The sequence below is a fragment of the Carica papaya genome, chromosome 9, assembly GCF_054855325.1.
Source record: "Carica papaya isolate Zhongbai chromosome 9, ASM5485532v1, whole genome shotgun sequence".
Taxonomy (NCBI): Eukaryota; Viridiplantae; Streptophyta; class Magnoliopsida; order Brassicales; family Caricaceae; genus Carica; species Carica papaya.
Genome location: NC_142317.1, coordinates 15,669,056 through 15,688,218, shown reverse-complemented (window position 1 = coordinate 15,688,218; position 19,163 = coordinate 15,669,056). Strand labels below are relative to the sequence as shown.

The following is a 19,163-nucleotide window of genomic DNA, read 5'->3' as shown; positions in this document are numbered from 1 at the left end:
TGGATTTTAATACTTATTATGATGAATGAATAAAAAGGTAACAATTATAATTGTTTATAAAATTCCGGGTTGTTACAAGTAGTCTCTTTCGATTTACTATGCCTATATATATCCCTGACCTGTACAAAGCTGACTTGAAATGACTACTCTATAGTTCTAACATCAAACGGTTGATGTGGATTTGTCCCCTCAATTTGAATAATTTTGATCAATAAGGAAAAAATAAAAACTTAATGTTAATCGTATTATTTACATTAAGATTAAGAAGAAAGAGAAGAAAAATGTTGCACAGGATCCTAAGCTTTATTGTTACTTTTGCTTATAGTCTAAATAAACCATTCGCCTATTTGTCTTTGTTAGAGCAACTAGATAGAATAAGGAAAAGTTTGTAGAACTTGAAAAATGTTCAAAAGTATGAAATATGAAAGGCAGCTTAAATACGATTTTCTCAAAGTGATTGTTTTCTTGTTTTTCTGCCTCTTTAAGTTATTGATGAAATGTAACATCCAAGCCCATGTCAGCAACCTAGCCCATCTGCTTCAAAATGATGTTATTTTGAAGCTGGTCATTAAAAGCTCAAAAGCGACATCGTTTTGAGAAACATCAAAACGATGTCATTTTGATAAAATAAAAATAAATCAACAGTGAGGATTCACTCTTTAATTTTGACGGTTAGGATTATATCTACTTGGTTATAAATAGAATTAGGGTTTCACAAATTTAAGAAGAAAAAAAAAACCTAGCCTCTATTTGATCAGGACAGAAGGGAGGAGGAGAGAAGAGGTGCGTGAAATCAATTGGGAGAAAGGAAGAGTGCGTGATGGCGAAGGGTGGAAGGCCAAGAATTCCTTCGTCATTTATGAACACCGATGTGTTGTAAAGAATGTTGCTGTGAGTATACTTTTCATCCCTAAACCCGAACTAAAATACCATGTTCATTGGATTTGATTTAGCAACAAATAACATGGTATCTATGTTTGTAGCTATAGGTGATGAAGGAAATCCATATCCGACTAAGAGTAGTTTATACTCTAAATCCCTATATTTAAGTTAATATGGTGATTTAATTCATTGCTGTGATGGGATAGTAATTTTGATGATTGGTGTGAATATTCCAATAATTTTTTGATGAATATTTAAAAAATATGAAATGATTGGGTGTTTAAGGTAAGGGAGTTGGTTGGAACCAAAATACATGTAGGTTTTCGGGGTTGAAGACGATGGAAGGGGTTTTTGATGGTGGGTCGGGTCGGTGCAATCCGTGGGGTCTAGATCCAAGCCCATGGTGGTCTGGTACCAAATCCAAGCCCAATAAACACTTTGATGGATTTATTAGTTAAAAAAAAAAGAAAAATAAGTGTTTGGGTAAACCGAGCCCCAGCACAAGTGTATATACACTAGGCTCAATAATCAATTTGTTTGATGGGTCTAGTATTAAAAGAAGAATGAACAATAAAAAAAACAATAAACAAAATAAAGGTACAAGAAATTAAATTTGGTGGGTCTAGTCTGTAGGAAGGGAATAAGAGTAATTAAAATTTCAGTGAGCCCATCCCTTATAAATGGGTTAAGGGAGAAGGATAAAATTTAGCTTGAGGGTTTACATTAATTCAAAATAAACAAAGATAGGAAAGAATAAGTAATATTGAGAATTAACAAAATGAGTTATTTCATTGGGCCTCTAGCCCATAAGCAAATAAAGTAAATTGAACTAAGGATTATATGGGCCAATAAACAGGGTCAACTACATTCTAGGCAATGAATAGTGACGAGCTAAGGAACATGAATGATTATGATGGGCCAGAGATCTAGAATATTGGTTGAGAAAATTTATTACAACTTTAAAAAGGTAAATTATATAAAATGAAGCATTATTAATTAATATAATACTTTAAATAAATATTAGATATATGATTTGGTTAAATAATTAATAGAGTAAATAAGCTATTTACGAAATTATAGAGGAGTTATGATTGATCAAATTTTCAAAACAATGTGTACAATGAGAAAAATATAGAAGTTATTGGGTGATTATGAATTAGTGGGGAATTTTAAATCATTCATGCCCTAAATAATTTAGAGTTCAAATGTTGTGATCCATATTTTAATATCCTAAATAAATTAAGAAATTTTAGAAGTTATATGAGTTCTAGAACTTGGGGGTAATTTACATATGAAGATGTGTGAGATTGGGTTCGCCCCAAGAATATAATAAGGATGAACTAAGTAGAAATGTCAAAGTATTATATGAATCAAATTATGATAGAGAATACTTGGGATTAGAAGTAAAGATTTTCATTATCATTGAAATGTAAATATATGTGCAGTTTAGGATCAGTATGGATTGATTATAAATTCTCTCTCATGACTGTTTATTAACAGTAACTATGACTGTGTCCTTGAGAGACGATGTGAATGGTAATTATACTGTAACTATGACTGTGTCTCTAGGGGACGATGTGAATCGTAGCTATGATTGTAACTATAACTTGTGAAAGCTATAATTTGGTCCATGTTGATAGTGTGAATTATCATCTCCTTCTGTAATCGTAACAGAATGATATTATGTGATATGATAGTGAGTTTATGTGCATATGTAATTGGTTGTGTGGGTAAATGATGTGAATATATATGAGATAGGGTATTCCACATGTTTAAGGAAAATATATTATATGTGTGAATTTGTGTTTAAGAAAATGTATTGAAACGGCCCCGAAAATTCAAAAAGAAATATATATAATAATCTGAGTGCGGAAGCGAAATAAAAGATTTAGGTTAATATCCCTTACACAATAACTTAAAAATACTAAATAATATCAAAGAATAAGTTCTCTAAAAGAAATATTAGAAATGAAAGAAGTATAAAGAAAATTATAAGACATCTAGCATCTACTCACCGTCTTCTTGTAGGTCGGGCTCGGTAACCAAGTTCTCATGATCTGAAATGGTTAAATAAAGAATGAACTACACTAGTTCAGTAAGGACATCATACTATTCACCGTCACAGAAGCAAATGTTGGTAGAAAACTAAAAACAATCAATGGAGCACAAATTTTAAACAAATTCATTTATCAATAATCAAACCATTTACCGTCCATGTACTTCAGTGAGATTTATAAAAAAAGACCAATGTAAACAATAACATAATAGATATCATGAATTCATACAAAATCTGTAACATATCACATGTCATACTTTTATATTTCAATCATCAAACAACAGTTGCTCTATTTTCATCGGCCTACTAGTATTCATGGGGATCCATAGGGATCCCTGCTTCACGTGAACCATTCCCTTAACAAACTTAATTTCCAGGGCCATTCTCATACCCCGTCCGGTAGGGGCGCCAAACAATAAACCTCAATACCCCATCCGGTATGAGCGCCAAAATATTTAAAGTCTCCATACTCCGTCTGGTATGCGACAACATTTTCGGTATGGTTCCCTATGGATCCGGTCCATACTCCATCTCCCAGGAATTGACAGAGAAATGCGTCCGGTTCGGGCTCTATTAGCAATCGTAATTAATTATGCATATGTAACGGCCCCGAAAATTAAAAGGAAACGCATATATAAAATTATAAGTGCGGAAGCGAAATAAAATATTATGATTAACATCCCTTACACAATAACAAAAAAGTATTAAACGTATGAAAGAATAAACTAATTAAAGTAAATACTAGAAACGAATACTATAAGGAAAACTATAAAATCTTTTAGGCATCTACTCACCGTCTTCCTGCGGAACGGGCTCGGGAATCAAGTCCTCCTGATATGAAATGGTTAAGTAAGAAATGAGCTACACTAGTGCAGTAAAGATGTCACACTATTTCACTGTCACGGAAGTAAAAGTTGGTAGAAAACAAAAACGACCAATGGAGCATAATTTATAACAATTTCATTTATCAATAATGAAACCCTTTTAGTGTCCACTTATCTCGGTGAGATTTATGAAAACAACTTATGAAAACAATAACATTATAATATCATGAAATCATACGCACTCTGTAACATAATACTTGTCATACTTTTAATATTTCAATCATCAGGCAACAAATTTTCTCTTTTACCAGCCTAACAGTATCTATAGAGATCCATAGGGGTTCCCGCCACACGTGAACCATTCATGTTAACAACTTAATTCTAGGGCCGTCCCCATATCCCGTCCGGTATGGGCACTAAAACAATAAACCTCAATACCCTGTCCGGTATGAGGGTGAAGCGGGCCGTCCCCATACCCCGTCCAGTATGAGCGCCAAAACATTTAAAGTCTCCATACCCAGTCCGATATGAGAGACAACGTTCCCGGTAGGGTCCCTTATGGACCCAGTCCGTCCACCATCTCCCAGGATGTCTAGTGAGGCTGTTAACTTATCCATTTATCAACTCAATCTCATTCCTATTTGTTCTTAGTCTCAATTACCCAATCAAACATGAATATGTAAACTAGTAACGAATACCAAATAAGGCAAACATAATATCGGGTTCACAATAATCAAACCATAATAAATTAAGCAGTGAATCATGCATATGAAGCCACAGAATAAACAAATCAGATACTACGCTGCATTTAGACTGTAAAATAAATCAAACAGGAACTGACCGAAAAACATATCAGATTCGAGCTCCATTAGCAACTTTAATTAGTTATACATATCAATGAATTTATAAAATAATGTTTTATCATTTATTAGACTTTAATACCGTGATAGGAAATATTGTGAGAGATCCTTACTTGATTCGAAATCTAAAATCGGTTTTTCACTGTGCCTACGGGCAGTCCCTAGATTCCTTAAATTTTTCTCCGGGAACTGAAACACACTTTTGGTACCTGCACATGTCCCCAAAAAAACTCCAAATCAGACCCAAGGCCTTCTCAGCCAATTTTGGAATTCTGGTACGGTAGCTCTGTTGTGCTCCGGCGACAGCGGCGATCCACCTCGGGTTGGCTGTTTTCTGTCGTTTCCGGCCGAATTCAGCCAAACTAGCACCAGTTCCTGCGAGGAAACACACGTAGGGCCTTCGGTGGGCCAAAAAAATACAGAAAACTGAGACTTACCGGCGGCGGAGCTCTCGGGTGCGGCAGCTCCTTCGGCAAGAGTCGCGATTTGGCGTTTTGCTCTAGTTAACCTGTAGAGGAAAGGACAGTGGTCACAATGATGTAAAAATCACATCGAACAGAAATCGGGAAGGGCCTCATCGGAGGCAAAAATTGAAAAAATCTGCGGTAGCGCTGCTGGGCTTCGACGGTATTTTTCGGCCAATTGGCCGGTGGTTTGGCTCCGATTTGGCCACAGGGGGGTTCAGCATCGAAATCCAAGCTAAGGGGAGAAATTTTACCTCGTTTGGCAGCCGAAAAGTGCTGTGGCGCGACGGCGGGTGGCGGCGGTCTGTTCCTCCGGTGGCTGGGCTGTCTTCTTCGGCGAGGGTTCTTGCACTAAGGTTTGGGGTTGGGTGTGGATGAGATTATTTATAACCTTTACCTTTTAATCTGAGTCATCCATCACGATTTAATATGGAACGTCCGATCGCGATTAAATTAGAAATGAATCTGGACCGTCCATCGCGATGCGATTTGGCCGTCCGTGCGTGATTTAATCTGGATCGTCCGTACGTGTGCAATCTGGGCCGTCCGCGTGCGCGTTTGATCTGGGCGGTCCGCGCGCACGGGTACGGATCTCAGCCGTCCGATCACGCGTACGCAGATCGCCCACGTGGCCCGTTCCGCGTGGCCTTCTCGTATCAGTGTCTCTGCCACGCGGCGTATCCTGGTTGGCCGGAGCTATTGATGTGGCTGCTGATGTGGGGTAATTTTTTAAATTGTGTTTTGACCCCAGTTTCTGATTTTCTTTTCAAAAACACTCCTAGAATCTGAATTTTTACCCATTTTTTCAAAATTATTTTTAATTAAACTCCAAAAATAATTTTACCAATTTTTATCATTATTATTATTTTTATTTCCATTAAATTAAATTAAACTAAATTAAAAAAATTATATTATTACTTAAATAAATAAATAAAAGAAAAATTAAAATAAAATAAAATTATAATAATTCCAATAATAATAATAAAAATAAAATTAGGGTGTTATAGCATATCTATTTAATTTGTACAAAATACAGTAATATCATTTATTTAGACTTCAATATCATGATAAGAAATAGGGTGAGAGGTCCTTACCTGATTCGACGTCGAAAATTGGATTTTCACTGCGCCTACGGGCAGTCGCTGGATTCTCTGAATTTTTCTCCGGGAACTGAAATGCACTTACGGTACCTATAACTCAAAAATTAGATCCAGGGCCTACTCGGCCAATTTCGAAATTTCGACACGGCTGCTCCGCCATGCTCCGGCAACGGCACTGCTACTCGCAGCGGTGATCCGCCTCGGGTTGGCTGTTTCTGGCCGTTTTCAGTTAAATTCAGCCAAACTTGCATTGGTTTCTGTGAGAAAACACCCCTAGGGCCCTCGGTGGGCCCAAAAAACACAAAAAATCGAAACTTACCGGTGGTGGGGCTCTCTGGTGCGGCAGCTCCTCCGGCTTGCGTCATAGTTTGGTGTTTTGCTCCAGTCAACCTGTCGAGGAGGGAATGGTGGTCACAATGGTAAAAAAATTACATTGAACGGGAATTGGGAAGGGCCTCATCGGAGGCAAAAATTGAGACAACCCGTGGCGGCGCCGCTGGGTTTCGGTGGGTTTAGAATCGAATTCTGAGCCAAGGGGAGAATTTTTACCTCGTTTGGCGGTCGAAAATTGCTCCGGTGCGGCGGCAGGTGGCGGCGGTCGGCTCCCTGGCGACTGGGCTATCTTATCCGGCGAGGGGCTCTGGCAGCTAGGGTTAGGGTTTGGGTGCGAATGAGATTATTTATAACCATCTGCTTTTAATCTGAGCCGTCCATCGTGATTTAATCTGGACCGTCGGATCGCGATTAAATAGGAAATGAATCTGTGTCGTTCATCACGATACAATGTGGGTCGTCCGTGCACGATTCAATCTGCACCATCCGTGCGCGTGCAATCTAGGCCGTCCGTGCACGCGGGAACGAATCTCAGCCGTTCGATCGCCTGTACATGGATAGCCCACGCGACTCCCTTCCGCGTGGCCTCCTACGTCAGCGTCTCTGCCACGCAGCGTGTCCTGGTTGGCCGGAGCTGCTGACCGGGCTGCTGACGTAGCGTAATTTTTCTAAATTGCGTTTTAATCCCCCTGTTTTCAATTTTCTTTTCAAAAATACCTCCAGAACCCAAATTTTCACCTCTTTTTCTCAAAATTATTTTCAATTAAATTCTTAAATAATTTTATCCCTTTTTATTTTTATTATTATTATTATTATTAATTCTATTTAAATAAAATAAATTAAATTAAAATCATATATTATTACATAATAAATCATTACATTATATAATAATTACAAAAATTAAAATAAAATAATAATAATAATAATAATAATAATAAAAGAGAAAAGGGTTGGGGTGTTGCATGTATTATATGTGAATATGTGTTTAAGGAAGGGTATTCTATGTGTGAATATATATAATTAATATGAGTACGATATTGCATTTTTTAAAAGAATTTATGAGAATTTAGTTATGTAATAGTGGATACTTTTTGAATGATATGAAATATATGAGAAAGAAAGATATTCTATATGTGAATATGTATAATTAATGTGATTATGATGTTATGCTATTGAGATTGAGAAATTATGAATATCTTTTGAATGAAATGATGTATATAAAAGTGAAAACATGTGATTAGTAAGATCAACGTAATTGTAGTAGGATGTGAAAATCAAATGGTTATGAAGAGTGTGGTAAGCTTGAGGTAAAAATAAGTGTTCCAATCAGTATATTATCTCTAATCTTTTGATTAGAGTCTTAAATTATACTTATTGAACAAATGGTGGCTCACTACCTTTTTTATCAATTTCAGAGCAGGAAAACCAAGAGCAAGTTCGTGGTCAAGGAAGACTCAGAAGAATCCTTTTACGATTTTGGGAAATTGCTTTGTAAAGTTGTAACACCCAAAATTTTTCTTTTATTTTATTTTAATTTTATTGGAATTTTGTCTAATTTTGTTTTATTTTAATAATTAATTTATAAGGTTTTAATTTAATTTAATTTAATAAAAATAAAAATAAAAATAATAATAAAATGGGATAAAATTATTTTTGGGATTTAATTAAAATTGATTTTAGGAAAAAGAGGTGAAAATTTGGGTTCTGGGAGTGTTTTTAAAAAGAAAATCGAAAACAGGGGGTCAAAAAGTAATTTAGAAAAATAACACCACGTCAGCAGCCGCGTCAGCAGCCCCGACAAATTAGGACACGCCGTGTGGCTGGGACGCTGACGCGGGAAGCAACGCGAGACGGATACACGTGGGCAATCCGCGTACGCGCGATCAGACGGCCCAGATCCATTCCCGCGCGCACGGATGGCCCAGATCAAAAGAGCGCATGGACAACCCATATCTCACGCATGCGGACGGTCCATATCGTATTGCGATGGACGACCCAGATTTATTTCCAATTTAATTACGATCGGATGTCTCAGATTAAATCATGATGAACGGCTCAGATTAAAAGGGAAAGGTTATAAATAATCGCATCCACACCCAACCCCAAACCCTAACTGCTAGAACCCTCGCAAGAGAAGACGACCCAGCCACCGGAGGAACCGGCCGCCGCCACCCGCTGCTGCACCTGAGGATTTTTTGACTGCCAAATGAGATAAAATTTCTCTCATTGACTCGTTTTTTGATGCTGAACCTCTCTGTGGCCAAATCATAGCCAAACCACCGGTCAATTGGCCGAAAAACACCGCCGAAGTCCAGCGGCGCCATCGCAGATTTTCTTGATTTTTGCCTCCAATGAGGCCCTTCCTGGTTCCCGTTTGATGTAATTTTTATACCACTGTGACCACTATCATTTTCTCTACAAGTTGACCGGAGTAAAACACCAAATTGCAACTTGCGCTAGAGGAGCCGCCGCATCCGAGAGTTTCACCGCCAGTAAGTCTCGTTTTCTGGAATTTTTTGGCCCACCGAGGACCCTAAGGGTGATTTATCACAGGAACCAATGGAATTTTGTCCGAATTCGGTCGAAAACGGCCGAGAACGGCCAATCCGAGGCGGATTGCCGTCGTGGGCGGCAGCGCCGTCGCCGGAGCACGACGGAGCCACCATGCCGGAATTCTAAAATTGGCCGAAAAGGCCCTAAGTTTGATTTGAGGTTTTTTGGGGACATGTGCAGGTACCGGAAGTGTGTTTCAGTTTCTGGAGAAAAGTTCAGGGAATCTAGGGACTGCCCGTAGGCGCAGTGAGAACCCAATTTCAGACTCCGAAACAAGTAAGGATCTCTCACCCTATTTCCTATTACGGTATTAAAACTTAATAACTGATAAAATGGTATGTTGCGAATTAATAGATATGTATAATTAATTAAGGTTGCTAATGGAGCCCGAATCTGATGTATTTTTTGGTCAGTTGTTATTTGATTTATTTTACAGTTTTAAATGCAGTATGATGCTTGATGTGTTTATTCTATGTTTTCATATGCATGAATCACGGTTTCATTTATTATGGTTTGAATTATTGTGAACCCTATGTTGTGTTGTCTTGTTTGGTGTCCATTATTGGTTTACGTGTTTATGTTTGATTGGATAATTGAAATTAAGAAAAATAGAAAAAGGTGTGTGAATTGATAAATGAATAATGTCGATAGCCTAACTAGATATCTTGGGAGATGGTGGACGGATCAGGTCCATAGGGAACCCTACCGGGAACGTGGTCTCTCATATCGGACGAGTTGTGGAGACTTTATGTGTTTTGGCGCCCATACCGGACGGGGTATGGGGACGACCTGTTTCACCCTCATACCGGACGGGGTTTTGAGGTTTATAGTTTTGGCGCAATACCGGACGGGGTATGGGGACGACCCTGGAATTAAGTTATTAATGTGAATGGTTCACATGTAGCGGGGACCCCCTATAGAGATCCCCATGGATACTAGTAGGCTGATAAAAGAGGAAATTTGTTACCTGATGATTGAAATACAAAAGTATGATATGTGTTATGTTACAGAGTGTGTATGATCTTATGATGTTTATGATGTTATGGTTTCTCATAAATTGTTTTCATAAATCTCACAGAGGTAAGTGGACAGTAAAGATTTTTATTATTGATAAATGAGTTTGTTATAAATTACGCTCCATTGGTCGTTTTTGTTTTCTACCAACCTTTACTTCTGTGACAGTGAGATAGTGTGATGTCTTTACTAGGTTAATGTAGCTTATTCCTTACTTAACCATTTCATATTAGGAGGACTTAGTTCCCGAGCCCGTTCTGCAGGAAGACGGTGAGTAGAAGCCTAAGAATTTATTAGTTTTCCTTATAGTATTCATTCGTAGTATTTTCTTTAGTTAGTTTATTCTTTCATACATTTATACGTTTTGATTATTGTGTAAGGGATGTTAATCATAATCTATTTTATTTTGCTTCTGCACTTAGAATATTTATATACATTTTCTTTTAATTTCCGGTGTTATTACAGTTGGTATCAGAGCTGCGTTCCTTGGATCCGTCCCTTACACAATAATACTTAGAGGAATACCAAACTGAGAATTATTACTCAACCATTCATTGTGACATGCAGTTACAGAGAGATGAGGAGAGGGAGACCCCTACTAAATCGAGTAGTCCGAGATGATTCGCTTCGAGAATATGTTGACAGAATATTTGAGATGCTCGAAAGGATCGTTGCTGCTCAACAAGGTCGAGAGGAGAGAAGGGAAACCCTACCCTCCCCCACTACCACAGTTTGAGCCACTACTGTAGCGAGCGGATCCCGAGCCACCCCGGCAAGAGTCTGCTCCTCCACAGTACCACTCGGCACCACCGCCGTAGTATAATCCGATGCCTCAGCCACAGTATTGCCCAGCACTGCCACAGTATGATCCGGTGCCCCCACTATATCAGTAGGTGCCACCACAGAGCCCCCTAGTTTATCCTCAGCTCGGCCCTGTCCCTCTTCCACGGGACCCAGCTCCTTCCCTGATTGACCTGGGCTACGTAGAGAGGTACAGGAGGCTAAACCCTTTCACTTTTATAGGGGAGTCCTCTTTCGAAGATACTCAGTACTGGTTGGCAGAGACAGAGAAGGCTTTCAAGACCTTAGGAGTGGTTCTTGAGCAGAGGGTTACTCTTGCTTCCTACATGCTGGTGGGGGAAGCAAATCGTTGGTGGGAGCTCAAGCAGACCACCCTGCCTACGCCAGTCACTTGGGAGCAGTTCTTAGCAGCCTTTCATGCAGAGTACCTCCCCGAGCACATCTGACATTTAAAGGAGACAGAGTTTGTTCAGCTGGTCTAGGAAAACATGACGGTGTCGGAATATGCTCATAAGTTCTTAGAGCTGGGCCGATACTCTCCTAAGACATTGATGGATGAGGGCAGAAAGGCCAGGAGGTTCCAGTGGGGCCTCCGCCCAGAGATCAAGCGACACTTATTGGTACTAGAGCTCAAGACATATTCAACCGTTCTAGCAAAGGCGCAGATCGTGGAGAGGAGTTTTAATACCCTTTCTCAGTCAGCAGGGAGTCACAGACCCTCAGCTCCACCCCGTAGACTAGCACCTACTGCGCCTGTCCAACAAAATAAGAGGCCCAGACCGGCGATCCAGGCTCCCCCTCAGGCTCCAGAGGCAGCACGTGGCAAGATCTGTCAGCACTGCGGTAGGGATCACGGGGACCGACCATGTTATCGCCTCAACAACACCTGTCGCATATGTGGTAGTGCCCAGCACTATGCGAGAGAGTGCCCAAGGAACCAGAACCAAGGAAGACTTCCTTTTTAGGGCAGGTTTACAACCTCACACAGCAGGATGCCGATGCCGACCCGGACGTGGTACAGGGTATGTACACTATCTGTGACCATATTGCTCATGTTTTATTTGACACTAGTGCATCACATTCATTTGTTTCACATGTTTTTGCATTCAAACTTAATGTATCACCTGATAAACTTGATTCAATGTTGTTTGTGTCTACTACTAGGGGTGAAACACTATTAGAAAAAGTTGTCTACAGGGCTTGTGCCGTGGAGATAGCAAATAGAAAACTAAGTGTAGACCTAATAGGGTTAGACATGGGGGATTTTGATGTAATTTTAGGGATGGATTGGCTAATGGCGTATCACACCACCATAGATTACTTTAACAAGAAGGTTGTATTTAATCCTCCTAATGAGGAGCCATTTATAAATTAATAAAATCATTTGATACTTATTCCTTGATGACAAGTTTCCTTAATTTTCAAGTACTTTAACCTTGCTATTTTCTCTAACTAAGCAAACCCAAGAAGAAAATTTGTATCCAAGAGATTCCGGTAGTCCGAGACTTTCTAGATGTATTTCCGGACGAATTGCCTGGACTGCCAGTGGATAAGGAAGTTGAGTTTACTATAGACCTACAACCAGGCACCCAGCCTATTTCGGTTGCTCCTTACCGCATGAGCCGCGTTGAGATGGAAGAGGTGAGAAAACAGATCACTGAATTGCAAGACAGTAGTTTTATTAGTCACAGTGTGTCTCCTTGGGGTGCCGGAGTCACGTTTGCCAGAAAGGGAGATGGAACGTTGAGACTGTGTATTGATTACAGAGGATTAAATAAGGTCACAATCAAGAACAAATATCCCCTTCCCAGAATTGACGACCTCTTCGATCAACTGCAGGGTGCGCAAGTCTTCTCCAAAATAGACCTGAGATCAGGTTACCATCAGGTAAAAATAAGGATAGAAGACATCCCCAAAACAGCCTTTCGAACCAGGTACGGACATTATGAGTTCCTGGTCATGCCATTTGGGCTAACCAATGCCCCGGCCATCTTTATGGACCTGATAAACAGGGTCTTCAGAGAATTCTTGCATCAATTTGTTATTGTGTTCATCGATGACATCTTGGTATACTCAAAAAGCAAAGAAGAGCATGCTCACCATCTAGCCCAAGTTTTACAAGTCCTCATAAAGAAGAAGCTATATGCAAAGTTGAGTAAGTGTGGATTCTGGCTTGAGCAGACCACCTTCATATGACACGTCATATAGAAGGAATGAGTATCAGTGAATCCCGAAAAAGTTGAAGCGGTACTTAGCTGGGAAAAGTTGACATCAGTTAAGGAGATCCGTACCTTCATGGGAATGGCAGGTTATTACCACAGGTTCGTCGAAGGATTCTCTACTCTAGCGGCTCCCCTAACCCGGCTCACAAAGAAGAATGCCAAGTTTGAGTGGAATGAGGACTGTGAGAAAAGTTTTTCAAAATTAAAGGAGCGGCTGACCACTACACCCGTACTGGCTTTACCGAGTGGATCGGGAGGATATACAGTTTATAGTGATGCCTCATATCTAGGCCTGGGTTGTGTCCTGATACAGCATGAGAAGGTCATAGCCTATGGGTCCAGACAGTTAAAAAATCATGAGAAGAATTACCCCACCCATGACTTGGAACTTGCCGCAATCATACACGCCTTGAAAACCTGACGCCATTATTTATACAGAGAGACCTTCCAGATCTATACCGATCATAAGAGTCTGAAGCACATATTCACTCAAAAGGATCTCAACATGCATAAGAGAAGGTGGATGGAACTCCTCAAAGACTATGATTGTGATATCTTGTATCATCCGGGTACGGGCAACGTGGTGGCAGATGCCCTTAGCAGAAAAAGTGTAGGTATCTTAGGCCATTTAATGGTTTCAGAACGCAGGCAAATTGGGGCCACACAATAGGTTCGGCTTCAGAACCTGAAGAGAGTCGTATGTTTGGGCCGTCTAACTGTCCAGCCCGAGTTAATACAGAGAATAAGGGAAGCCTAGTCAGTCGACCCCGCTTTAGTAGCCCGTAAGAATGATGCAGAACAGGGAGTGAGCTCAGAATTCTAAGTCTCTACCGATGGGTTACTCCGGTTTTAGGACAAGGTGTGTGTCCTAGACGACAGTGAGTTAAAGAGAGACATCATGACAGAGTCACATAGCTCCAAGTTTGTCATGCATCCTGGAAGCACCAAAATGTACCAAAGTATGCGACTCTAGTTTTGGTGGAATGGGATGAAGAGGGACATAGCTGACTTTGTATCTAAATGCTTGGTATATTAGCAGGTCAAGGCAGAGCATCAAAGCTCAGGCGGATTACTTCAGCCTTTACCGATCCCGGAGTGGAAGTGGGAACATATTGCCATGGATTTCGTAACGGGATTACCCAAGGCACGTCCAGGACATGACACCATCTGGGTAATTGTTGACCGGCTTACCAAGTCTTCCCACTCTCTAGCCATCAGGATGACTGATCCCTTGGACAAGTTGGCAAGAATGTATATCTGGAAAATAGTCAGATTGCATGGAGTTCCAGTGACAGTGGTATCCGACAGGGACCCCAGGTTCACTTCTCAGTTTTGGAGTAGCTTTCAGTAGGCCATGGGAATAAAGCTGTCTCTCAGTACTGCTTTCCATCCTCAGACTGATGGACAGTCAGAAAGGACAATCCGTACACTTGAGGATATGCTTCGAGCTTGCGTCCTTGACTCTGGGGGCCATTGGGACGACCATCTACCCCTGATAGAATTTGCCTATAACAACAGCTACCAAGCGAGCATTGGCATGGCTCCGTATGAGGTGTTATATGGGAGCCCATGCAGATCACCGATTTGTTGGGAAGAAGTGGGCGACATAAAATTGTTCAGCCCGAAGTTGGTGGAGGAGACCATGTCTAAAATAGTTAAAATTAGAAAGAACATTCAGACGGCTCAAAGCAGGCAGAAGAGTTATGCGGACACCTGAATGAGAGATTTAACATTTGAACAAGGCGACCGGGTGTTCCTTAAGGTCACTCATTTAAAAGGAATTAGTAGGTTCGACATGAGGGAAAAACTGAACCCCTGATTTATTAGACCATATGAAGTCTTAGACAGGATTGGTACTGCCGCCTACAAACTAGCACTGCCTCCAGAGCTCTCCAAGGTCCACAATGTGTTCCATGTATCCATGCTACGTAAGTACAACCCGGACCCCTCTCATGTCTTGGCTCATGAACCGCTTCCACTCTAAGAGGACTTATCGTATGAGGAAGTACCGGTCGATATCACGGACCGAAAGAGCAGAATACTTCGCAACCGGAAAATATCATTTGTAAAGGTAGTGTGGCAGAACCACTCGCCAAAGGAGGCTATCTGGGAGCTAGAATCAGACTTTAGCACCCAGTATCCCCATATGTTCGACCAAGAGTATGAGGCAAACTTGGGTGACCAAATTTCTTTAAAGAGGGGAGAGTTGTAACACCCAAAATTTTTCTTTTATTTTATTGGAATTTTGTCTCATTTTGTTTTATTTTAATAATTAATTTAAAGGTTTTAATTTAATTTAATTTAATTTAATAGAAATAATAATAATAATAATAATAATAATAATAAAATGGGGTAAAATTATTTTTGGAATTTAATTGAAATTGATTTTGTGAAAAAGGGGTGAAAATTTGAATTCTGGGGGTGTTTTTGAAAAGAAAATTGAAAATCAGGGGTCAAAATGTAATTTAGAAAAATAGTGCCATGTTAGCAGCCCGACCAACCAAGACACGCCGCGTGGCAGGGACGCTGACGCGGGAAGCCACGGGGGGCAGAGACACGTGGGTGACCCATGTGCGCGCGATCGGACGGCCCAGATCCGTTCCCGCGCACACGGAAAGCCCAGATCAAAAGCGCGCATGGATGGCCCAAATCTCACGCTTGTGGATGGCCCAAATCTCACGCTTGTGGACGGCCCAAATCTCACACTTGTGGACGGCCCAAATTTGATCACGCACGGACAACCCAGATCGCATCGTGATGGACGGCCCAGATTTATTTCCAATTTAATCGCGATCGGACGGTCCAGATTAAATCATGATGGCCGGCTCATATTAATAAGAGAAGGTTATAAATAATCGCATCCATACCCAACCCCAAACCCTAGCCACCAGAACCCTCGCCAGAGAAGACGACCCAGCCACCGGAGGAACCGGCCGCCACCACCCGCCGCCGCACCAAAGGATTTTCCAGCCGCCAAACGAGGTAAAATTTCTCCCCTTGGCTCGTTTTTCGATGCTGAACCTCCCTGTGGCCAAATTGGAGCTAAACCACTGGCCAATTGGCTAGAAAATACCGCCGAAGTCTAGCGGTGCCGCCGCGAGTTTCCTCAATTTTTGCCTCCGATGAGGCTCTTCCCGGTTCCCATTCGATGTAATTTTTATACCACTGTGACCACCAAATCGCAACTCGCGTCGGAGGAGCAGCCGCACCCGAGAGCTTCGCCACCGGTAAGTCTCGATTTTCTGGAATTTGTTGGCCTACTGAGGGCCCTAGGGGTATTTTATCACGGAACCAATGCAAGTTTGGTCGAATTCGGCTGAAAATGACTGGAAACGGCCAACCCAAGGCGGATTACCGCCGTGGGCGGCGGCGCCGTCGCCAGAGCACGGCGGAGCCGCTGTGCTGAAATTTTGAAATTGGCTAAAAAGGCATTGGGTCTGATTTGGGGTTTTTTGGGGACATGTGCAGGTACCGGAAGTGTGTTTCAGTTTTCGGAGAAAAATTCAGAGAATCTAGGGACTGCCCATAGGCGCAGTGAGAACCCAATTTCAGACTCCGAAATAAGTAAGGATCTCTCACCCTATTTCCTATTACGGAATTAAAGCTTAATAAGTAATAAAATGGTATGTTGCGAATTAATAGATATATATAATTAATTAAGGTTGCTAATGGAGCTCGAATTTGATATATTTTTCAGTCAGTTATTATTTGATTTATTTTACAATTTTAAATGCAGTATGGTGCCTGATGTGTTTATTCTATGGTTTCGTATGCATGAATCACGGTTTCATTTATTATGGTTTGAATTATTGTGAACTCTATGTTGTGTTGTCTTGTTTGGGGTCCATTACTGGTTTACGTGTTTATGTTTGATTGGATAATTGAGATTAAGAAAAATAGAAAAATGTATGTGAATTGATAAATGAATAATGTCGACAGCCTAACTAGATATCTTGGGAGATAGTGGACGGACCGGGAACGTGGTCTCTCATATCGGACGAGGTATGGAGACGGCCCGTTTCACCCTCATACCGGACGGAGTTTTGAGGTTTATGGTTTTGGTGCCCATACCGGACGGGGTATGGGGACGGTCCTGGAATTAAGTTATTAATGTGAATGGTTCACGTGTAGCTGGGACCCCCTATAGATCTCCATGGATACTAGTAAGCTGATAAAAGAGGAAATTTTTTGCCTAATGATTGAAATACAAAAGTATAATATGTGTTATGTTACATAGTGTGCATGATCTTATGATGTTTATGATGTTATGGTTTCTCATAAGTTGTTTTCATGAATCTCACCGAGATAAGTGGACAGTAAAAGTTTTTATTATTGATAAATGAGTTTGTTATAAATTATGCTCCATTGGTCGTTTTTGTTTTCTACTAACCTTTACTTCTATGACAGTAAGATAGTGTGATGTCTTTACTGGGCTAGTGTAACTCATTCCTTACTTAACCATTTTAGATAAGGAGTACTTGGTTCCCGAGCCCGGTCTGTAGGAAGAGGGCGAGTAGAAGCCTAAGAATTTATTAGTTTTTCTTATAGTATTCATTCATAGTATTTCCTTTAGTTAGTTTATTCTTTCATAGGTTTATACGTTTTGATTATTGTGTAAGGGATGTTAATCATAATATATTTTATTTCGTTTCTGCACTTAGAATAAATATATACATTTTTTTAAAAATTTCCGGGGGCCGTTACAAAAGTAGATCTAAAATTTACTGTAGAAACGTTATTAAAGACTTTGTGAGCCTCATGAACTGTAACTTTACAAAAGGGATGTATGGTTGAGTTTTAAATTTTAGAATATTCCTGTGCTACTTACTAAGTTTTATACATGTGGTAGCACTCCTTTTTTAATGGAGCAAGTGGTTCATTACATGAAAAGTACTATAATTATATGCCAAAGTTTATCTAATCTCCAGTCTTATGTTATAAATATATTGTTGAGCTTCATATAAAGAAATTAAGTTAGACACTGATAATAATGAAAGCTTCAAGTTTTAAGAGTTTGTAGTTTGAGTTCAAAGAGCTATTGTTATAGTTGTTAGTGGACTTGGGACATTATAATTGCTATCAAAACATGTGTTAGGTTCATGACTTTAATGCAATATTACATATTGTATATCTTTGGATTATAATTTGTAATTGTGATATGTCACTTTCATGAAGATATTAAGAATTTAGATGGTATTTACATTAAAAATGCATATGATTGTGTAGATTGTGATTGTGATATTTAGGTTTAGAAACTACTGGATTAGTAATTCTTAGGTTTGGAGCACTGCATTTTTTTTGTTTGTATATGAAATAATTTTTAATTTTTGTTTATACGTTAAATATAAACGATTATATATTTACACAATGTAAAAAAGCAAATGTTTATAACTAGGAGTGTGCATTTTCCATTTAAATCGAAAAATTGGATAGGACTAAGTTATTCGGCATGGAACATATCTAAGTGAAGCAAATATTATTTGATTTGATCCTTTATCACATATCAAGAAATTAAAGAATCAGTTAATTTTATTTTGATTTTGACCCAAACCAAAAATATAAAAATAAAAAATATAATATAATTTTAATTTTAGCTTTATCTTTTATTATTTTTGTAACTAGTAAATTAAAAAAATAAAATTGATCCAATTGGACGGGACAAAAAAATACTAGCCCATTCTTGATTATAAGATCTCACCTTAGTTAATTATTGGCTCAATCTCCTTCGATCTATTGATTGAAATGATGGATAGTTTAATTATAGCATTATGATAGAAGTTAGGGAATAAAATCCACCCAAATATATTTAAGCTGTTTTTGCACCTTTTAAGAGACAATAAATCATTAATGATTAGTGACTAACTTTCATTAAAAACAAAATAAAAAAAATGGTGACATGCTTGTTGGTGAAGGTCTTGTTTCTCATTTGTATTTGTTTTTCCAAAAAATTAATAGAATGTTATCATGCATATGAATAAATGATGATAACATTACTTTCGATATTAATTTGTGAATTAGAATGTTGATTGAAGAATAGCAGTAATTGATTGATGA

The 19,163-nt window shown here is 39.5% G+C and overlaps 1 long non-coding RNA gene across 1 annotated transcript; it reads left to right on the top strand.

Moving 5' to 3' along the window:
* Positions 1–656: 656 nt before the first annotated feature.
* LOC110825658 (uncharacterized) lies at positions 657–8,117 on the top strand. The gene is made up of 2 exons (XR_002541852.2): positions 657–891; positions 7,935–8,117. It is a non-coding gene; the product is annotated as an uncharacterized LOC110825658 (long non-coding RNA).
* Positions 8,118–19,163: the final 11,046 nt, after the last annotated feature.